The sequence below is a fragment of the Rattus norvegicus genome, chromosome 4 (genome assembly GCF_021556685.1).
Source record: "Rattus norvegicus strain SHRSP/BbbUtx chromosome 4, alternate assembly SHRSP_T2T, whole genome shotgun sequence".
Lineage (NCBI taxonomy): Eukaryota > Metazoa > Chordata > Mammalia > Rodentia > Muridae > Rattus > Rattus norvegicus.
In genome coordinates, this window is record NC_141537.1 from 19127246 (window position 1) to 19151911 (window position 24666).

A 24666-nucleotide genomic window follows, 5' to 3' on the forward strand; every position below is an offset into this window, starting at 1 on the left:
TTCTCATGTTCCTTTGCCTTGAAAAATTGCCTGCAGTCCTTTGAAGGAAAACATGCATCTTTTCCATCCTGTTAGCAATCATTGTCTTGACAAACAACGATATTAATGCAACTCTAGACTACTAAAGTTGGTATTTTTTCATTACATTGCTCCCATCAGAAATTAATGTATTCACTAGGAGTTTAACTTAGAAATATATAATATATTAAGCTATATTTTATGCTTATAGTTTTGAAAAAATGCAGATACTTTTAGATATCTATAAGTGGCTAATATATTTCTCTAATATCTATAACTCAACAACTATATTTACCTCCAGTTGAAATAGAGCATACTAGTTTGTTTTCATAGAACAGTAGTATGTTCCATGTACATGTGTCATACAATTTTTAATATTGCAAAATTAGTTTTAATCCTAGACATCTTTACTTTTATAAGACAAAATTGTGCTTGATTATTTTGTCCTATTTATTTGGGCCTAGAGTGATATTTAGCCTAGGCTCAATTTGAACTCATGGCTTTCTTATTGCTTCAGTCTCCTTAATCCATAGTTTAAGGCAAGAGCCACTGTCTCTTTTGAAAGCTAAAAAATAATAAATATCAGAAATAGTTAAGGATGCTGTGTTTTGAGTTTCAACAAAATGATTCCATAATGACATAAAACTAGGTATTTATTAACAAAATCTAGTAATAAAACTCAGGGAGTGGATAAATTAATTTCAAAAGTTAAATTCTCTTATCTAAACTCTGTCTTTAAATTGTTTGTTTGTGTGTGTGTGTGTGTGTGTGTATTTATGTATGTATGTATGTGTTTAAATCCGTAAAAGTCCATCTCATTGGTATTGGGCTGGTCAGTGAATGTGATTGTCTCTATGTCTAGTTTATGTGTGGATTCAAAATTCTAATTGTACCTTGATAAACCGAAGGAGGGAGTAAGATCAGCTGAAAGACATTAGATTGTAGGAAGACTTCTGGTTTGTATCAACATATAACTTTTAAATGCAGTAGCTTCAGAATCAAAGTCAAGGAATGTATTGTACTGGGATAGAGGTTTTGCCTATATTAACACAGGTATTGACAGTCTATGGACTCCATCAAAATTGGTAAAGGTCTGTCCCGAATAAGAAAAGTTTCCACATGAAAAGTACAGCTCAAGGAAGCAAGAGATGCAGACAGACAGAAATGCAGAGCATGATGATTCCACACCCACACACGTACCCACCCACCCCACCCCTGCCCCTGCATGGGGACAGCACAGCAAATAAGCGGAAGAAAGACGGATTGAACATCAGATGGGCAGACTCAACATGTCATACTGATATTGGCAATCGCTAAACGAGAGAAGACCAAGACTGCAGTTATGAAAGATCATTACATTAATGGATCATATTAAGGGCATTTAGACTGTTAAATTTATGGGATTGATAATTATTTCTGTTGCAAATGTTAAACTGTGTAAAAATTTTAGCTTAAACAGAAGGAGTGAAGATGTAGGTGAGTTGTAATTCCAGCAACAGAGCTGCTCTGGTAAGGGATCATATGCAAAGACATTCTAGATCTGTGTGTTAGGTTGGAATACAGATATGCCCTTAATCCACAGCTTTAATCCCTCTGGCTGACAAACACACCTTTAGAACATACCTTTCATCCCAAACAATTATGTTAGTTTGTAGAAGGAAGAAGCCATGTTTCAAAGCAACATCTGACTCAGGGGCAGATAAAGTGAGGAATCAGAGAAAGATTTGATAGAATGAATCAGAGATAGATTATGGCCAACTCTCAGGAGTACAGACAGGAAAGGGAGGCTACTTAAGAGCAGTGCAGAGTAGGTCAGGAGGGGAGGGAGTGTAGTGAGTGCAATTCACTTGCGTTCAGTCAGTTCAGTGCAGTTCAATTGAGTACAGTTGAGTTGCTGAGTTTGTGCAGTTCTGTTCACTCAGTTCAGGTTGTGCAGTCAGAGCAGACAGTGCAGTTCAGTTTGTGGCATTCAGAGGCAATTTTTCCAAATACTGAAATTCAATAAGAAGCCAAGAGAAACCCATTCGAATGTGTCAGCTTGGAGAGATGTTTTGAACAACTGAATAGAACCAGCCAGTCAGAGTTAAGAAAAAACTAGAAATAGTGAGTTTACTCAGTAGTAAACCTCTAAGACAATAATTACATCTGCTGAATAAAAGTTACCACTATATATACATATACACCATATACATATGCATATGTATATGAATAAGTCATATTTATATGAGTATAGGGAGAAAGATGCATGATAAGTGAGACAGGGATATGGAAAGAGATAGAGAGGAAGAAGTGGTTAATTTAATCAAACAGATTATATTGAGGTATGAAAATCTCAAAAAATAAATTTAATTCTGTATTTAAAATTTTTATTGGTTCTTAAGAGTTTCATAAGCTATGTCTTAACTGTATTCACTCCTCTCTCTGAATTCTACCTGTTAGGGGTTCCAGGTATGGGTTTCATTTGAGGAAGAGGAGTTAATTCAATCACAAAGTGTTTGTGTCCTGTCATGTTCATATCACAATTGGATTAGTGAGCACATCTTTATATGTCAGTCACTGTGGGTCACAGAGTTCCTGTTGGTTATAATTTATAATCATATTTCCCCTGTGGTAACATGTACATGTTTATGAAAGCCAGCCAGAAGATGTTAAACTTCTGGGTCAGTAGTAGCTTAATTTCTCCACGTTCTTTTACCTAGCTAAATCTTCAACAATAGGGTCTTACTGTCACGTTCTGGAAAGGATCCAAGAAAATGATGAATTCTGTTATGTTTGGAAATCTATGAAAATTTACTAGCTAATAACTCCTAAAGAATTAACCAATTCTTAGCCCTGTATTTTTACTTAGCCTCTCATGTCCAGTAAAGGTAATGAACATCCATCACGTCTCTACTCCAGTAATTTTGCATAATCATTAATTCTAAAATATTGATGTCCTACCTATTTTATAAAGCAATTCAATCAAAATTTCTATCCATGCAAGCAGTCCAAGATATGTCTAATATGCATCTGTCATACATATCATTAGTAGTATTACTTTAGCATTAAAAAGAAATCCTTATTAAGTAAAGTTCAAAGCAAGACTGTGAGCTTCATGGAATGCATGTGTCTAGTTCCAGAAGACCATTCATTTGTGTAACTGAAAATGATATATGCTTAAAATTCATAACAGTAGTAAGGAAAATATTGTTGGAAAATTATTAAAGTGGCTCTAATAGCACAGAAGATTTGACCTGGACAACTGCATTTATTTATAAAAAGAATATACCACCTGATTTTTATAGGTGAAAACAATAAATCAGATCACAAGTGAAAAATGAAGGACTCTTTTATGAGCATACTCTATCTAATCAACCTAAGGTTCATTTTATGGATTCTGGTTTTATGGGTGCTGTATTTGTTTTAGAAAAGGACATTAAAAATTGGAATTTTTTCTTTAAAATAGTAAGCAGAGATTTAAAAATATATTAAATATCATTGATAAAATAGTATATTAAAAGTAGGCATAGCATAGATGTTAAAGATCCCAGTTTGTAGCAGTGAGTTTGAGCTATACCGCTTTGTGTTCTCAGCCAGCCACCCTCACAGGAACTCTGGAAGATACACACACACACACACACACACACACACACACACACACACACACGCACACACACACACACATGCACACACACACAAGTTAATTTAAGAATGCCTTGATTATCTCAAAGGCTGGCATGCGTTGGCTATCTCAAAGGCTAAGCATTCCTTAACCTTCCCCTGATATCAGGGAAGGCCACCCACTTAAATTCCCACATGCTTGGTTGGCTTAATCATCTGTTGCTCACATGTCCATCTGCCTTCCACCACTTCATGGTGATCTCTCCCTCCTCCCTGCTGAGCCATAGCCCAGAAAATTCTAAGGGTCCTGTCCTGTCTCCCTTTGCCCAACCATTAGCTACTGGCATCTTTATTGATTGATAAGAGACCAACTGGGGACAAGGACCATTAGCATTTGGACACAGAGATTCTTCATTGAAACAAAGCATTTGAACCAATTTTCAACACCAGTTATCTTTTAGTATTTGTATGTGAAATACAAATAAATGTAGAAATTTCATGATCTAATACTTAGTTCATAATTAACATTTTGTGAGAGTTATATATGAATTCTTTTAAATCTCTTACACAGTGTATTGTACACCATAAGCACCCAATAAATTATTTATAGTAGGTTAATACTAGAATTATCCAGCAAGGAGAAAGATAATCACCACCAAGTGAGGTAAAGCATATTACTCATCTCTATAATATTCTCCTTGCGTACACCAAAGGTTATTTCCACAGTGTGAAATTCTTTGCCAGGGTGGAGTTGGATTTCTTGTAGTTTTCAGCATTCCTTCATTGCTTCCTAAGTGTCCCACTTGGATTTTATAAACACTATCTTCTGCTTTCTTTTTTGTAGGAATTTTAAACTTTACAAGTGAAAGGCAGAAAAGTAAAATATTTAAAAATTTAAAATAAAGAAAAATAGTGCACTGTCAGTAGAATAAAAAAGAGAAAGAAAGAAAGATTAGTGCACTGAGTTTAAACAATTCCCTTAGTGATTTGTACCTTTAAATGAAGGAATTGAAAGTAACCCCTCTTTCCAGTGTTTTTCTATAAGATTTAGCAAGCATATTTATCCATTCAAGTAGTGTGTGTGTGTGTGTGTGTGTGTGTGTGTGTGTGTGTGTGTGTGTTTCTCTCATGAGGAAGGAGCACTTTTGAGTACAATTTTCTGGTGAGAGCCTCAAGTAATGATGGTCTTTGAAAACTGGGACTAGATTTTCTGCTAAAGGAAGGATACATCAAGGTTTTTCTCCTATAGTGAACCAACTTATGAGCCTGCAGTTGGTTTTGTAGCTGAAGTACTTTCCTGCCTGTTTCATTGCAAAAAAAAAACTTTTTTACATGAGTTACCTATTGTACTCATGAGTTTGGAATCTGAAAAAAGCATCTGTGACATTCAATATAAACAAGTGGTTTCATTTATGTGTCTTCTCTAATAAGCTAAGATGTGACAGTTGCTGAAAATCTAGAACATTCTTCACATTTGTATGTGACTTTCTTAGTTTTTCTAATATGTGCTGTTTTTTCTTGTTGGGTTGGGATATGAACAGAGGATAACCAATGTGGTCTGGAGAGAAATCTTGGTTGTACCTCCATATGGCCAACTCCATAATTTTCTTTTGCAGAGACTTCTTGTGCCCTAGAGATGCCTAGCCTTTCTCTTTAAGATTGTCACAAGAACAATTCCCCTTTCTGGTCTATGGCAGCTCTCTCTTTGAATAATAAATATGAAAACTACTCCATGGCTCATAGTACTGTCATTGAGTAGTTTCCCAGGAATGGTGAGAGCCATTTTGAACTCATCAGCTGCTTTCAAAGTAGTATTGAAGAGTTTCTGTACATTGCTTTCTGTTAGAGACCCTGCTGACAGTGTTTTTGTCTCATTTTCTTAGGCATAAATGGGAGGAGAGGCCCTTGGTCCTATCAAGGCTCAATGTTCCAGTGTAGGGGAATGTCAGTGTGGGTTGATGGGAGGATGGGATAGAAGTGGGTGGGTGAGGGAGCACCCTCATAGAAGTGGAAGCTGGGGGTGGGATAGAGAGTTTCTGGAGGAGAAACCAGGAAATGAGATAATATTTAAAATATAAATTAAAATTTCAATTAGAATTAAAAATAAATAAAACCTGACTTGATGAAGAAGAAGGAGAAGAAGAAGAAGAAGAAGAAGAAGAAGAAGAAGAAGAAGAAGAAGAAGAAGAAGAAGAAGAAGAGGAAGAAGAGGAAGAAGAGGAAGAAGAGGAAGAAGAGGAAGAAGAGGAAGAAGAGGAAGAAGAGGAAGAAGAAGAAGAGGAAGAAGAAGAAGAGGAGGAGGAGGAGGAGGAGGAGGAGGAGGAGGAGGAGGAGGAGGAAGACAAAAATGAAGACAAAGACAAAGAAAAAAGATGTCTTCTGAGGACTTACCTTTAGAAACGAGGCCTTCCTGTGCATGCACATGGATATGAATTGAGATAATTGAATGAATTGAGATAGTTAAATAGTTGATTAGCTCATTCATATCCCCAGGTTTTTGTCACATTGTACCCACTTCTCTTGCAAGCTGGACTTATTCTTGCAGTACAGATTGATGACAAAATGTTCCAGGAAAATGAATAAATAATTTCATCCTTTCTGTCTATCCATGAGTTACAAATCTGTCTTCACAGTCCGTTTGGCTTGTTAGTGAGTGCTAAGTGCCTGAGAACCTAGATATCTCTTCTTCAATCTAAAGAGCTGATCCTGGCATCAGTTTTAGGTCTGGATTTTAAGACCCAGGATAACAAGGGGATATTTCCATCTAAAAGGTATTTCTGGCGTCTAGGCCATTCTTGACAAGAAATCACAGAAAGATTCAGTCTCTGCTACCTCTGTATCTGAGAGTGTTTCAACAGTGGTGAACACTAAGATGTTACAAGCTCTTTCTGTGTAAAATTTCAAGGTGGCAGGGTGTAGGGGATAGTATGAGACCACCGGGATGATGTGTGCCTGGCTTTCTGCTCTGAGTAATTTGCTCAATACTTAAATATTAAAAAGTAAGTCTCTTTTGTTTATAGTGATTTGAGAGTTTATTTCATTATATCCTAACTCAATGGAAAAAATACTCCAACACTAACTTACTTCAAATGCTGGTATATACCCTCTTAGATTGCTCTTCAAAATCAGGATATCTGAATAAAATGGATCCCAATCTTCATGTATCATTATTGCCAAAGTGGTCATATTTTTAAAAGTAAATTTAAGAGGCCATTTACAACCAAAGTTCTACAGATATTCAAGTAAAAACTCTGGCAGGAAACCAAGGAAAAGGACACAACTTGAGGCTACAAAAGAGACAGGCACATTAAATAAAGACTAAAGAGCCATCTGTCCTGGCCGAATGGCGATTCCAGCATCTGGTTCTTGTTATGTTGGGTGCCAAATGGCATGAACCAATGTCTTAGGGCTTCTACCAAGACAGTCTCATAGTAAGTGTTTCCCTTGGCAGTCTCTCCTAGGCTTTATCTAACCACACCACCCACCTTCTATTCCTCCAAGGATTTTGTACACCACAAAATAAATGCAAGTAAATCTTGTTTTGCTTAAAAATGGTTAGTGTGGATTCCATTATCCTTATTTCAAAATCCTAATCAAGAAGACCCCTAATGTCAGCTAGGAAACCATTTCTATTTACTCAATAATTACTAGTGGAATTGCTAGGAGAAGTATCTCACATTAAATTTCTTTAGGACCTAACCATGTCCGGGAGACCTATTCTACCAATACTATAGTCTCCCAGGACTATCTGTCTTCAGCTGACCTAATTCACCAAGAGCTATGTTAGCTGTGGCTTCAGCCTTAGTTAAGTATGAGCATTGCATTGGTTACTTTTTCTGAGATAAAATATGTGATAGAAGCTACTTGAAACCATCATCGTTTTAATAGGTGGCAGAGGGACAGGATATAACATTGTTCATGGCAATAATTGCAGTTTCTGTCTACCATGAAGGAAACATGAAGCAGCCGACCAAAATCTCCAAGGCCAATAAGGAAGCAGAAAAAGTCAACTGGAAGCAGTTTTGTTCTATAACTCCTAAGGCCAAATTTCTAATATTCTATGGCCATATATCTACCAAATGGGGTCTATGTCCAAAAAAGGTCCATGGTGTTCCAAAACAGCATTATCAGTTGGCAGAAAACTGCTCAAAATTATGAGACTTTAGGTGAAATTTCATACATAAACAGGAAGAGGAATATGGTTTTTTTTTCTCAGTGTGTTTTACTTGACATGAGGAAGCATTTGACACCGTCTGCTCTCCTGTCTAGTGAAATGGATCGATAACTCGGAGACTTGTACAATCAGTAGGGTTAATGTCAGTCACAAAACAAAGAACTGACCCTATTTTTTAACCTCCATATAAAAATGTAGATGCATAAAAAGAAAAATTAGTTTGAGAATTAGTTCCTAAAGCAATTTTTAAATTATTGCAAAACTCCTCTCTTTGGACACCAAGACAATCTTTACAAAACCTGAATTTTGTATCGCATATATGTTATGCTATAGAAAAGATATTACTTTTTTAATTTATATTTTCAGAGATTTTTCACTTATTAAGACAGGATTTATATCATTTTTATCTCCTGGCAACTACCACTGTATCTTGCCACTCTCTTTCAAACTCGTGCCATCTTCTTTAATTATTGTTCCCAACAGATAAGTAGTTATTGCATACATGTAGGTCATATGCATATACATATAGATCATAACATAAAATAATATTCATACAAATATAGGTCATATGCATAGAATAATATCCATAGACATGTACACATACACATAGACATCATCTGGATGTGTATGTATATATGTATACATATGCATATGCGTATATCCTGCAGAGTACTCTTGGTATTAATTGTACGTATATGAGTTTAAGGGAAAAGCCTTGCTATTGGATGACCTACCAGGTGCTTATCCCTCCTCTCTTCAAAAGAAATCTACAATTTCCCTATCCAAACTGGCAGTACCATTGCAAAGATCTTGTTTCAGTAACATTGTCGATATTTCATGAGTACAGCTTCCCTGTCATATATAAACACATTATTTCAAAGCAGAAGGCCTGATATTTGCTATCTTTTTCACTTCCTCTTCCATGATGTTCCTTGAGCTTCCCATGCAAGGCTTGTACTGATTTTGGTTGGGCACCGCTGTGGTCCGCTGTTCTCTGCAGTTGTAGTTCCTATAATACTCCGGTGAACGATGAAGCTTCTTTGACGAAGAGGTGAAACTTCCACTTACCTGTGGGTATAAAAGTAATTATTTAGAGTTCACCTAGAAATAATTCTTGTTTAGGATATTGGCAAGAGCAAACTCTATTCTCTGGTCCATGACTTCACCAGACTCAGAAAGAAGCCGACACCAATCCCCCATTACGCAGGGCTGAAATCATATAAGACAGGTGTTTGTTAAGCTATAAGTTCTACCCTTGTACCCATGGGAACATATTGTCATGTTGGTTATTGTTGTGATTCATAAGCTATGTAAATAGGTAAGGTTGCTGTTCTGATTTGGCAGTTTGTATTGTACAAAATTTAGCCCTGAGAGTGGGGAGCTCTAGTTCAGTTCTAGCTTAATTTCTTCAAGTCTTGTTTCTGAAGTATGTGCTGTCTTTAGTAATTGGGTTTTACCCTTAAGTTCCTGGAGAAAACCACTGGCAATGGCAATAACCATATCATTTTGGAAGTCTCTTTAACTCCCCTGACAAACAAGATGAAGGGAGTTTTCCCTTGCCTGCCACTAAGTTTTCTGTTAGCTAGTCTAACAGAAAACTGTCTTGGGTAAAGCATTGTCTGCAAGAATTGTATAATTTCATTTAAAATCCATCTGTATGTAATTACCTATATATTATGCATGTTTTTAAAATAAAATGTTTCTCTATGACCTTTCCAATATCCTTAGTGTTATCTACCCATCCTTCCTCCCTGATTACTAGTTAAATTCCTCCCACTTTTTTCTATTTCCTCTTTCCTAGTATCTGTGTCACTTAATGCTAAATGGTGATTAACCTTTGCCTAGCAATGTAACTTAAAATAATGGTTAATTAATGACTGATTGTAGGGCTCTGGCACCAGGGTACTCTTCACAGTGATTTCTCGCCTGGCTAGTGATGTGGGTTTGGTTGAGGGGAGAGGGAACTCAAGCAGGGAGGGAGAACAACTTTTTCCCCAGCTGCTGGTCCTTCTCCTTTCCTCTGCTGCCTGCCACTTTGGTTGCTTAGCCAGGCTGAGCCAGCAGGAGACTGACTAGCCTGTGAGCACAGTGCAGGGGAGCTTCTGGTGGTGATTTCAGGGAGAAACAGAAGCTCTCAGATGATGGAACAATTCCTGCACACCTTTAATTCAGAACAAAGCAGTTAAATGCAATTGTTTGGATAGGTCAGTGTCTGACAGCAGGTACGTCCTATTGGTTTGGTCTGAGAATTTGGGAAGACCTCATCTATATATTCAGGGATGTGGTCTTGTTTCTATAACTGATCTGTCTTGAGTCTATGTGACCTGTGGTCACATCCTTACCTGTGGAGGAGGAGTTTGGGTGTTGTCCTCTGTGAGTGATCTGACTTGAGCCTAGGTAACCTGTGGTCAAGTCCTCACCTATGGAGGAGGGGCTTCGGGCATTGCTCTACATAACTGGTTTGTCTCAAACCTCTCTAAAGGGGTTTGTGGGGGGCTGAAGCTAGTGCAGCCCTGATCTCAGAGGTTGGGACTGCACCTGCCCTCCCTTTTAGGGTCTCCCAGGGGTTCGACCTGTCTCAACCAGAATACAGGGTACCTTTCACTGCCTGCCGCCTCACAATAGATTTTTTTGATGTTATATGGTGACTCTGATGATTTTGGGGGGTCATATCCAGATTGCATGTTTATAGGTTTTACTTCTCAAAGCATTGTAGGTGACAGAGTAGCACAAGTTGCACATTTATACATAAAACCTTTTCTAGACAAAGTAGAAAAATTAGAATTATTCCTGAATAATAAACATTTAATTTAATAGCAAGTCTGTGTTGTTATAATCATGGGAATGCAAGGGAATTTCCCCACATTTTTAAGCAGTTAAATCACATTTGTACAAATGTATGTAATAAAAACATATCAACATGGAAAATATTTACAGTACCAAAGTGCTTGTTATTGGCAGGCAACAGTAACCTTTCAAGTCAGAAGCAGGCCGTCAACAGCTGTGTGGTGCTGCTTGAAATTCACTCATAAATATTTTCTTCATGAAAGACTTCCACACAAAACTAAACTCTAAGGAGCTCTCAGAAGAATAGGAGTGCTGACATTGAACCATAGTGCCCTCTGGCAAGCAGAATAGGCTGTATGCTGCTTTTGACAACAAAACTCTTGTTTCACTGAAAATATTTTCATCGAAAGTTAAGTGTATAAACAAGAGTGAATAGAAAAGAGTAACTTACCTGTGAATCTATACATCCATATCTAGAAAACAATATTATATAAATGTGGGAAGAGAGGGAGACCTATAAGTATGGATGCACTTATACTGTCTTCCAAGTATAATGGTGAAATGTCAAGAAATATAATGAAAATAAAGGTTTGTGAATGCAAATGCATAAGAAAATGGAAAGTTCCTTCTAAGAATACAGTCAATTGAGTAACTTTTGGAACTAAGATTTTATCACGTGTTCATGCTCAGGATATTAAATCATAATCTGTATGCCACTGACCTGATGATGGTTCCATCTTGATATGTATTCTGTTTCGATGGTGTTAAACACAGTATGAAACCTCACATGTTTTTAATTTCAGATATACTTTCTGAGGGAATGTCTAATAGGAATCACATGCATTGAAGAAGGCCTGGAAAAACATGTGGTATAATGTAGGGTAAGGCCAAAGACGAAACACTTTTGAGGGTTTAGAAGGCTCCAGGATAGAAAAAAAAATCCATTGAGTAGAATATTCTAAACATATTTAAAGGTGACATTATTAATGAATGAAATTCTGGGATACAGTTTATCAAAGAACATGATTCTGAGAAAATGGAATTTTGATTAGGCAGGAAGCTACTAATAATTAACACAAATAGCCCAAACATCCTGAAATATGAGTGTGTGTTCCTGTTGAAATGTTATCATATTCAAGTGACACCAATTTCATCAATTAAGCATCCTCCTGAAATGATCAAGAAGTGCAGTGATGCTACATGTCCTCATGGTCTCTATTCACAAGGCTATTGTTTCAACTTCGGTGTAAATGCATGGGTGGAGGATCAACAGATTCATTGTGTCAGAGGATGGCCATGTCTGGCATCCATGGGAGGAGAGGCCCTTGGTCCTGTCAAGGCTCAATGCCACAGTGTAGGGAAATGTCAAGACAGGGAGGTGGGAGGGAGTGGGTGGTTAGGTGAGGAAGCACCCTCATAAAAGCAGGGGGGTAGAATAGCGGGTTACTGGAGGGGAAAGAGTGAAATGGGATAACATTTAAAATGTAATTTGAAAATAAAATTAAAAGAACCAAAAACAGAAGAAACAAAAAAGTAATCAAAATATAAAGTCAAAAAAATAATAAAGATTTACTGGACATGTACTGGTAAGTGCAGAAATTTGAATCCATATTTTTCCAGCTTAAAAGCACACTCCATGATGGCTTTCTTCTCCCTTCCACGTGGGATTGAGGCATCCTCACTTGGGCCCTTTATCTTATAAACCTCCTTAAATTCTGTGGATTATATATTAGGTATTCTGTATTTTTTTGCTAATATCCACTTATTAGTGAATACATACCATGCATTCCTTTTGGGTCTCAGTTACCTCACTCAGAATGTTATTCTCTAGTTCCATCCATTTGCCTGCAAATAGCTGAATAGTCTTCCATTGGGTAAGATAGAGCCCACCTCCATTAGAAAAACAGGGCATCAAGTAGAGGGATGGGGTTGCCATTCCACAGTCAAAAACTCTGACCCAGAACTGTTCCTGTGTAAAAGAACTGCAGAGACAAAAATGGAGAAGAGACTGAGGGAAAGGTGGTCCAGTCACCGGCACAACTTGGGATCCATCTCAATGGGAGGTTCCAAGGGCTGACACTATTACTGATGCTATGATGTGCTTACAGACAGGATTCTAGCATGGCTGTTCTCTGAGAGGCCTAACAAGAAACTGACTGAGACAGATACAGATATATACAACCAACCAATGGACTGAAGTGGAACACCACTGTGGTTGAACTAGGGAAAGCTGGAAGAAGCTGAGGAGAAGTGGGACCCTATAGATAGGAACACCATCAGTCTCAACTAACCCAGATCCCTGAAATCTCCCAGACACTGAACCACCCACCCAGGCAGTGTACACTAGCTTGTCCGAGGCCTGACATATATACAACAAAGAACTGGCCTCAGTGGGAGAATACAAGCTTAACCCTGGAGAGACTAGAGGACCCAGGGAATGGGGAGGCCTGCCAGGTTGGGGGGTGGGGGCATCTACTTGAAGACATGGGGGAGAGGAAGGGGATGAGGAACTGTGGGAAGGTGGACCAAGATGGTGGTAATGACTGGAGTGTACAAAACTGAAAGTAATAAAAATTAAAAGAATTTAAAAAGAAGAAATAGAAGAATAGAAGAAAAATAGGATGAAGAGGACAAGGAGGGGAAAGAGAAGGAGAAGGAGGAAGAGGATGAGGAGGAGAAGGAGGAGGAAGAAGAACAGGAGAAGGAGGAGGAGAAGAGGAGGAGAAGGTGGAGGAGAAGGAGGAGGAGAAGCAAAATAGCAAACCTCATGCACTGGTACTCAGGAGGCAGAAGCAAATACATCAAAAATTAAGGCTAGCCTGGACTTGACAATGCGATTCTCTCTCAAAATCAGAACTAGAGCATAACAGAGACATCTAATTGCAGCCTGTCTGAGCCTATGGCTGTCCTCTGAGCACAGAGCTGCTTGCATGAGGCATTTGCCTTTTGACTGTGTGCACAATCCTCCATCTGGAGACAACTAGAATATTTATTCTCCTCTGAGACTTTTGCAGCATCACTCAGGTCTCCTTAGTCTAATTTTACTCTGCAGCAGGATGGGCGCTCTCTCATCCCAGCCCTCTCAAACAGGGAATGATAGTACAGAGTGAATACTAGCAGCAAGAAAACAAGGTTTTTTATGTGCACAGACTGTTTTTCACAGAGATTTGGTAACAGCCAATCAAAGCTGAAAGACAACTGCTTGCTTGTTCTTTTATGCCGTCTCTGAAACAGAAAACAATTCATGTATTTTCAAAGACTCTAAAACACCAACAAAGAGAAAACAATGTTGGACAAAACAGAAAAATAATAGCTTTTTTTCTGTCCAGTTATTTACTTGTAAAAAGCAAAATCTAATGAATTTAGGCACTCAAAGGATTACCTATGATTTTTTGTTTTGGTTTTTTTGTTTGTTTGTTTCTTGGCTTCTGTGGTGGTTGTTATTTTTTGGTTTTGAATTTTGAGTTGGGAGTTGCATGTTTCATTGTCAATTTGGTTTTGAGACAGGGTCTCAGTACATAGCTCTGGCTGGCTTGAAACTCAGAACTCGCCATGTAAACCATGCTGAGCTCAACTTAAAGATGTTTACTTATCTTGGCCTCCCAACTGCTGCATCGGAAGTGCAACACCACTCTCTGTTGTATTCTTTTTTATCTTAGCAAATCAATATCTTTTATTTTTGAAATTACTATTATAACTGTATGATTTCCCCTTTTCTTTCATTTCTTCAAATCTTCTATGTACCCATCCTTGCTCTGTTTCAAATTCATGGTTTCTATTTTAATCAATTGTTGTTACATACATATATGTGTGGATGTTTACACAGACATATATCTACATATAGTATTTCCTATATACATATATAGGTGTACTATATGTATAATAAAGGTGTTATAGATGATATATATATGTCTTATACACACACACACACACACACACACACACACACACACACAAATGCAACCTGCTTAGTGTGTATAATATTACCAGTATATGTATATTTTCAGGTTTGACTACTTAGTTTTGGATAAGCAATCGGTATGCTGTTCTTTAGGGAAGATTATTTTTCCCATCAGTTTGTGTAGGGTTGAGTCTTCCTAGGCGTTTCCATGTTCACATTAGCATGTGTGTTAGTGTACTTGTCCAGCTCATGCTTAGTCACGTTAGTGAGCCTTTATGGGCGTAGCTTCTGAAATTACTGGAGACACAATTGCACAGGAAATTTTCCGGTATTCTGACTCTTACAATCTCTTCATTCTATTTTCCACAATATTCCTTAATCTTAAAGTCCAGTAGGTGATTTGTAGTTCTATAAATTTAAATTGGGCTGCCCCTATACAACTGTGTATTTTTATTAGTTGTGGCTTTCTGTATTGGTCTTTGTCTGCTGTAAAAAGAAAAGATTTCCTTATTAGGAGACTATATTGTATTTGTTTTTTTGAGAACAAATAGTTACAGATTATGCTGGTTTAGTAAATGACAGTTGCAGGTTCTTCAGGAATCCATGTCTTCACTTGCCTGGGTGATTGTCTATGTTTCTATACTAGGTATTGCTTCCCTCCTATTGAGTGGGTCTTGTATCCTAGGTCCAATCAGAGTGCACATGCAAAGATTTATATGGCACTACTATATTCTTAGGGATATCATGCCGTCTAGTCATTGTTCTGGTTTATAGACATCGTATCTGGGTAGGAATGTAGGTTGCCTCCCTCTTTTAGCATCGTTCATGGTGCCTTCTCATACCATAAAAGCTGGCCTTCACAGGAAAGGATTTGGGATCAGTTCTAATTCAGGGGCTGCTGGACCCTGATTTGGAAGTACCTGGTGTCTTCTGCTATAGGCACTTTCCTTCCACATCTGGGGGCCAACAAAAGGCAATAGCAATAGACTGTCATATTTGGGGAGCCTTTCTGACAACCATAAGAAACAACTCAATAGAAGGCTTCTCATGTCCAGTGTTCGGGGTTTATTAACTGTTTTTTTAGCCCTTGGAGACAGTATTGTCCACTCAGGTGAGGAAACTTTTTACAATCTATACCTGCATATTTACACACAGAATTCTATGCATCTTTGTTTGTTTTAGGTCGATAGCTAATCATATGATTCCTCATGAGTCTTCTCAGACAGCCTTAGTGCTATTTTACCTTCCGCCCTGAGTAGCGTCTCCCTGTTTGTCTTATTTTCTGATCGTATACTCTGTCATTCTTTTCTATATTAGTCTTTTTCCTCTCATCCCAGCAATTCAACATTTTACTATCCTGGTTCCTGTACTTATTCAAGAATACGTACTCACGAGATTTTGTGCTAGGATCCTCAGGTGAGTGAGAACATGCAGTACTTGCCCTTCTCAGTGAGACTCACCTCAGTCTGTATGATGTCAGACACTAATCAGCAAAGTTCACCATTTCATCTTTCCTTATAAACTGGATAGAATTCTATATTACTCATGTATCACATGTGCACTTTTCTCAATATAATACGTTTATGGGTAGATATAATAAAAAACAAAGACACTTAAGTAGTGTGATATTATGTCATATTAAAAGGTCATTTGTCAACATAACTATTGTGCTCACCTTTTTTTCCACATATATATGGACTTTTGGTTGAGGAAATTTTTAAGGTAAGGTCTCACTATGAAGCTATGCCTCACCGCAAACTTACATGCAGACCAGCCTGAACTCAAACTCACAAAGATCCATCTGCCTCTCCTGCCCAAGTGCTGGCATTAAAGGCATGTGCCACTACACCTGAATTTTTATTTTCAACAAAGCTTGATTTTTTATTTTTGCAAAAACATTAGTAATTATCTATCCCCTTATTTTAAAAAGTCAAACTTAGTTTTCTGGTTCTGCTGCAGCACTGTCCAAAAACAAGATGTTACAACCTTTATTTCCAGATCAAACTAACTTTTTACAAATGCCATACGGGCCACTTTCCCTGAAAAAGGAACTACCAAGTCGCAAAATATATCTGAAGAAAGGAAAAATTCTATTTCTTGTTTCCATTTTTCATATATTCTGACATAAAGTTGAGATGACAGATTATCAATTAACAAAAATTTAGCTCAGTACAATTCCATCTCTACCTTCTCACTTTGTTTGTTTTAATAAGTATTAAATAGACCCAAAATAATCTTCATACGGTACATAAAAAGTAAAAATTACTATTGTACAATAAAAACCACAAGCTCACTCTCTAGATTAGTCCATTGGTATTTTTGATTTCCCCATTAAAAATATTACCCAAAGCTAGTTTAGTTAACTTTATAAAATAATCATTTCCTTAAGGTCCCTGTTCTAGAAATACAATGACTAATTTGTGATAGTCTATTTTTGCATCCCCCCCCCTCTCTCTCTCTCTCTCTCTCTCTCTCTCTTTCTCTCTCTGCGTGTGTGTGTGCACGTGTGCACGTGTGTGTGTGTCTGTGTGTGTGTGCACGTGTGTGTGTGTGCGTGTGTGTGCTGGTTTGATCATTTCTCTTACCTTTACTAGACTTGCAATTTTAATTATAGGAACTCTGGCTTCATAATCTTATCCAGTCCTAATCCCATACCAAAGGCTGCCCCTACTCACAATAGCCAAACTTAATTTCTACCTTGCCAATATTTCCTATTTGGCTCCAATTTCAACACATGTACCCTTAAAATACATGTCTTAGATCATCCCAAAACTAAAACCAAAAGCAAAGAAAAAGGATGAAAATCACTACCTGGAAGATTTCATTTTTCTGTTCTTGGATGTTTGTAATACATTACCAGAAACATGAATTTTCATGATCTAATACGATCACAGTAATACAATACTTCCCTGACAGAGATGAGCAATAAAATTTACTAAAACTAAAACAAGAGGAAATAAATCTGAATCTTGTAATACCTGATAAAGGAAAAGAAATTATAATTGAAAATATGCTAAAACAAAGGCTCACAGATTCAACCAAGGGGAAATACCAGTTTAAGCAAAATGGTTTTTAAAATGCTGAAAAGGATAAGCCCATTTTTATCCTGGGTCTGGGTCATTTCATTTACAACATTAGAAAATACTGCATTAAAGTTCTGCAATATTTTCCTATGACCTAAGATATAAAAACTCCCTATACAAAAAAAATTTATTTCATAAATATAAAAATACACCATTACCAACAGTCATCTGGCAGTGAGAATGCAGATGAATTCTTAATATAATAAATGCAATTCAATATCAATAAAATTATTTTATAGTATTAAATTTTTTAGAGAAATTGCTTATAACTTATTCTTATAGATCCCCCCCAAAAAAAGTTCTCAGAAGCAAGAAATAGAAGTGATTTTTTGAATATAGGAAAAACATCCTCTAGTGGATACTCTCAGTTCCCCATTCCCCCCTGCTACATATTTATATTCCATTTCCTGACCCTCTGTACTTCTGTTCCTTCCTACACCTGATCGTGTCCCTGTTTTTTTTCCCTCCCCCTCCTCTCTGCTTCACAAGTCTTTCCCTTCCTCTATATCCTGTAATTATTTTGTTCACCTTTCTATGTAGGAAGAAAAAGTCCACACTTTGGTCCTCCTTCTTCTTAAGCTGCGTATGCTTGGTGGGTTGTGTTGTGAGTACTGTGAGCTTTCGTGCTAATCACCACCTATCAGGTAGTGCTTACCATGTGTGTTCTTTTGTGACTGGGTTATCTCACTGAGGATGATATTTTCTAGTTCTATCCATTTGCCTGCAAATTTCATGACATCACTGTTTTCAATGTTGCTGAGCAGAACTCCATTGTGTAAATTACCAAATTTTCTGTATCCATAGGGGCATCTGGGTCATTTCTAGCTCCTGGTTATTATAAAGAAGACTGCTATAAACAGTGGAGCATGTGTTCCTGTTATATGTTGGAGAATCTTTTGGTATAAGCCCAGAAGTTTTATAGCTGGGTCCTCACGTAGAATTATTTCCAATTTTCTGAGGAACCGCCAGATTCTTTTCCAAACTGATTTTACCAGCTTTCAATCTCACCAGCAAGAGAAGATTGTTCCTCTTTCTCCACATCCTCGCCAGCATCTGCTGTCACCTATGTTTTTAAACTTAGCCATTCTGATTGTTGTGAGGTGGAATCTCAGTGTTGTTTTGATTTGCATTTTGCTGATGTCTAAGGATGTTGAACATTTCTTTAGGTACCTCTCAGCCATTTAAGATTTCAAAGTTGACAATTCTTTGTTTAGCTCTGTATCCCATTTTAATAGGGTTATTTGTTTCTCTAGAGTGGTTCTTGAATTCTTCGTATATTTTGGATATTAGCCCTTTCTTGAATATAGGGTTGGTAAAGATCTTTTTCTAATCTGTAGAGTGCCATTTTGCCCTATTAACAGTGTCCTTTGCTTTACAGAAGCTTTTTCAATTTTATGAGGTCCCATTTATTGGTCTTAGAGTCTGAGCCACTGGCATTCTGTTCAGGCAATTTTGCCCTATGTTAACATGTTCAAAGTTTTCCCCCACTTTCTCTTCTATTAGATTCAGTGTATCTGGTTTTCTGTGGAGGTTCTTGATCCACTTAGACTTTGAGCTTTGTACAAGGAGATAAGAGTGGGTCAATTTGCATTCTTCTACCTGCAGACCACTAGCTGAATGAGAACTGTTTGTTGAAAATGCTGTCTATTTTTCACTGGATGGTTTTGACTTCTTTGTATATGTATAGGCTTATCTCTGGATCTTTGATTCTATCATATTAACCTACCTGCCTACCTCTGTACCAATACCATGCAGTTTTTATCATTATTGCTCTGGCATATAGCCTGAGGTCAGCGATTGTTCCTGTCTAAAGGAAAGACAGGGACAAAAAAATGAAGCAAGACTGAAGGAAATGCCATCCCAAGACCACACCACCTAGAGAGTCTTCCTGTCTGCCAACATGAAACCCCCACACTATTGCTAACGCCAAAAAGCACTTGCTGCCAAAAGCCTAGTTTGGCTATTCCCTGACAGGTTCTGCCAGCACCTGACGTATACAGATGCAGATACCAAGTGCCACCCATGTGACTGAACCCAGTCACCCCAAATGGAAGAGCTAGGAGAAGGACTGGAGAAACTGAAGGGGATAGCAACCCCATTGGAAGAACAGTATCAACTACCACGACTACCCAGAATTCCCAGGGACTAAAACATCAACCAAAAAAGTATACATGGAGGGATCCATGGCTCCAGCTACATATGTAGCCGAGGATCGCTTTATCTGTCATCAATCGAAGGGGAGGACATTGGTGCCCCAGCATATAGGAATGGTAGATGGGTGAGGCAGGAATGGGTGACTGAATGGAGGGTACTCTCATAGAGGCAAAGCAGATGGGGAATGGGATGGGGGATTTCTGGAATGGAAACAGGGAAGGGGAATATCATTTGAAATGTAAACAAATATGATTAATAAAATAATTACTTCAAATAGCCTCATTGTTTAACATAATATAGTATTAAATTATTCATATGAATAATACTAATAATGTAGAAGTTCAGAGTTTGAAGAATAAAGGTGGTAGTTTAAAACACTTTCCAAAGGATACAAAAATAGAAAAAAATCACTAATACATATTCTTCACAAATAAAATGTGTACTTTATAGCATGTGTTGGTATATGTTTATGAGTGGTCTAACTCTCTCCCTACTCTGCAATGTAAGCATTGTATGAAGTGTACTGTCATGATCAATGCCTGTAATCGAACTGGAATTGACTGAAATTAGTTGATCCATTAAAATACATAATATGAGTATCAGAGGTGTAATACTTTTAACCCATTTTGTTTAAATAAATTGAGAGTACACAAAGTTAAAAAAAAAAGAAAAGCACCATAATAATCACAAAAGTAATGTAAATGACAGTGAGTGAATGAAATTTCCATGTTAATACTAGAGCAAAGAAATGCTGTCACCAGTACTTTATTTCTACATTTTGTTAGAGGCCAGAGACATGATCAACATTCAAGAAATGCTGCAGTGGAAAACCCAAGAATTTTGATCAATGGTTTAGTTAATCAATAATTGCATTTAGTCTAGTCAGGATATAGTATATAAAACCCAATTAAAATTGTTTATTTTATTTTATTTGTATGTGTGCTTTACCACCATGTATGTCTGTGCACCATGTGTGTCTAGGTGGCCAAAGAGGCCAGAAGGCAGACTCTGACTCTGTGGAATTAGAGTTACAGACTCTATGTAGGTTCTGGGAACTGAATCTGGGTCTTTCAGAAGAGCGACTGGTGCTCTTAACCCTGGAATCATCTCTCCAGCCCCAAATCCAACTTTATGTTTATAATAAATAACTAAAAATGAAACACATACCATTTTAATACCCTAAAATATAAAATACTTAATATTTTTCAAAGATCTTGTTGTGAATTCAAATGGATCATTGCATCCTGGAAGGGGGAAGGGGTTACGGAACTCAGGGAGCAAACAACCAAAGTCCTTTTGGAGAGCTCAGAGTGAAAATATTCACATGCCCAGACCTAGGACAGGAGAGGTAGCAAGCAATTGCTGTGAAAAGGACAGGTCTGTCTGGAAGAGTCTCTGACTGTGAAGCTGCCAGTGAGTCCTGCAGAAATCACCAGGATCCTAAGTTCTGCGGGATTCTATCCAGGTCAGGGTGGGCTTTTCAGTGATATGGCTGCCTCTAACCTTCTTTGTCTTCTGTAAGTGGCCCCCTGTCCCAATATTCTCATTCATTCAAGAAATTGGAGTTGATACAATTGTTCCTTTGGTATATTACAGGTTCCCTACCTAGGACAAATATACATTTGTGTTGTGACTGTCAGGCTGTCTCACAAAACAGATCTTCATATGTAAACCAAAACATGAACAAGATTTAAAACCCACACAGGAACTTTAAGAGTAGGGTTACATCTGAGGTTATCTCCTGTATAAAGCAGAATTTGAGAAGGTGACTAATAGTTACATGGTCACCAAGAGCGTCCACTTCATAGGAGCTACGGGAGATCTTTTGTGGAAAATGACAAAAAGTCTGTGATGAGACGTTCATCTATGTTTCTTATCCACATTTGATGTTAAGCAAACTGTTGTGTATGTGTGCACATTCCCACACCAAATGCACTTTTTAGTCTTGCCAATTTCCATAAAAATGAACCCCCTTACCTCTCAGCTATAAGCCTGCTGCTGAGTTCAACTGAGCACAGTTTTCCTCCCCACAGATTAGTCCCCTGTAAGGTTTGGTTTAAGTCTCTGATGAAATTGTGTGCGTGTGTGTGTGTGTGTGTGTATGGTATGATTTCCCAACTGACTATGCTCATGCATCCCAGGGCTCCTGGATTTCAGACCACCCAGAATGAGTACAGCCGTAGGTTGGCCCTGATCGCGTGTGGTATCATAGCCTCAGATGCTACCCTTTCACACTATGCTAACCGAACTTGATTTCCTCTCTGCTTCCCACTTCTTAATGATTTTTGAGGTTTGGGGTATTGAGGGGGTTGGGGAATATGGCATTTCCATGTTCCCAAATCTTCAGCTAACTTGAGATTCTTTTCTGGTAGTAGGCTTATAGCCAATGCCAAGATACTTATTTTTGCCGTTTCTTAAGGGTTTTCCTCCGTGGCTGTCTATTTTAGGCTCTTTCTTGTTACGGCATCAGAACACTGTCCCAGTGAGGCACTGGCTCTACACCAACTGCTCTCTAAAACAAAAGAAAAGCCAGACTGTCTTTGCTAGTTCACCGAAACCTTAACACAGGATGTTACCTGCAGAGAGTACCGTCAGTCATGAAAACAATACCCAAAACAAAACATGCGTGCGCAAACACACACACACACACACACACACACACACACACACACGCACACACACACACGCACGCACACACACCCTCACCTTTCTTTATAATTTTATGTTTGAGTTTCTACATTATCACTTACCAGAGTAATTCCTGAAGTTTGAATATAGCAGTTTAAATTCTTGCCAAATGCAGTAATTGAAATATTTGACCCCCAAAGAAATTGTCTTAGGTATTTGTCTAGACATTGGAATGTGAAAAGCAAATAGGAAAATGTTGAGTTTGCAAGCTTAAATACAAATTATTTCTTTTCTTTATTTTGTTTGTAAAATGAAATGCATTAAAGCTGCATCCATAGAATAAGCAGACAAATATAATTGCCCTGAGATTCACATGGAACTTGTAACAATATTTTATGTGGGTTAAAAATGCTATTGAATATATGCTATTTTAACATTCAGTGTAAAGTTTGATTATCTGCATTAGAACTATTCAAATAAAAATAAAATTACTCAACAATTAATTATGAGATCTCTCTAAGCTGACACAGATAATAGGGAAGGAGGACTTATTCTGTCTGTGCTTTCTCTGTCTCCCTGATGTGCTCCTGTTAACACATCTTGATGTGAAAGAAGCACACATAGGCATCCTCATCTCACAGTTACTGTAGCAGGCAGTGTTAGTGTGGCATAACCCAAGGTTAATACTGAGTGATACAAACATATACTTATATGAGGGCCACTATCTAAAGGAAGTACTCATTTCAGAACCTATTCTCTCTCTTTCTCTCCCAAAATGTCTCCTATGACAAAGGAAATGGAGACATCAGAGAGAGGGATAAAGGAATCACCCAGGACAGATGAAAGTACCATATACAGTTTAAGCTGCAGTTGGATAATTGGATTAATTTATTAATTACTAACAGTTCATTCATGGAGATGTTTCTTACAAGAAAATTGTACAGCTGTTATAAAATATAACCATGGCCTTTTAGGTCAAGCATTTATTCAAATTATTGTGAAATATAAAATTCATGTCTTAAATTAGTGTAAATTTGTTATCACATTTGGTTTATAATTTTTTTCTTTAAGAAAATTATAGTAACGTCTTTCATGCTTATATAAAGTGGCCATCCAAACACATTAGTTTACTCATTGCCTAATGGGTGGAACCACTGAAACACTGCATTGTTTTCAGAGCATAATTAAAAGTACCAATCCTTAGGGGAACAGATTTTTTTTATTTTTATTGTTTTCTCTTTGTGTATTTTGTTGTTGCCCCCCACCATGAAGATGCAAAGAAAATCACCCTGTGAAGGTGTAATCATCTTACATTTTTCAAGAATGTATCTTTTGTCATGCCCTCAGCTGTCTTCTGTTGGAGTTGTCAAAGAGTTGGAGGATAATACAAAGGCCATATGGGATGAATGCCTGAAACTAAATACACGAGGAGATGGGCTATTAGTCCCTTCAATGTTTCCACTAAAGACATCATGCACTTTACTGTGTCTTATAAAGTCTTTCGAAGTTTCATGAAAAATCTTCATTTACTAAATTGATATTTAATAAATCCAAATGTGGAAAGTCTACCTTAGAACTTGCACTCCTTTTTTCCATAGATTTAGCTCCTTCCTGGTTGTGGTATTTGATCTTTGCACCTTGAGAAAAATTTGGTGGAATAATGTGCATGCCAATATAACTATATCAGAAAAGGGTTTCCTAGCTACCCATCATTTATTCTGTGACCCTACATAACCATTTCTAAGGGTCTCCTAATTTTGAAAGAGAAATAACAAGGTTATTTGTTCTTTAAGTTTGCACAATGTATCTTACTACTTTATAACCATTTCCTGCTGAAAATTATAGTGTTCTCTTTAGTGAATTTCTACTTGTTTTAAGAATACAGGCCATTTTATTTTTTTGCTACAGATTAAAGATACTGCAGTTCACTTTTGGTAAATGACTGAGCCAAATTTACAGGATGAGCTCAATAAAGGAGCTTATATTATTAACGATTAAAGCTTGACTATAACATTTAGGAAACAGCTTTGCCATGGATCAACAGATTTCTTCAACCAAAACAAACTGATAATTAATATGGTCATTGGCAAACTATCAAAGCAGTCTATGTAGGACTCTAGGCAAATGCATCTGGACACATTTCATGATTCAAAAATCTGCACAATAAAAGAAGATATCTCGTTATCAGATTGCAGGAAGAAAGCAGAAATGCTGGAAGTTGAAGGCCAAATCCTCCCAAACAGAAAAATATCTGGAGAGATGAATCGCATGCACTGCTCCTGCAGAGGACCAGAGTTCATTCCCAACATCAGTGGGTGGCT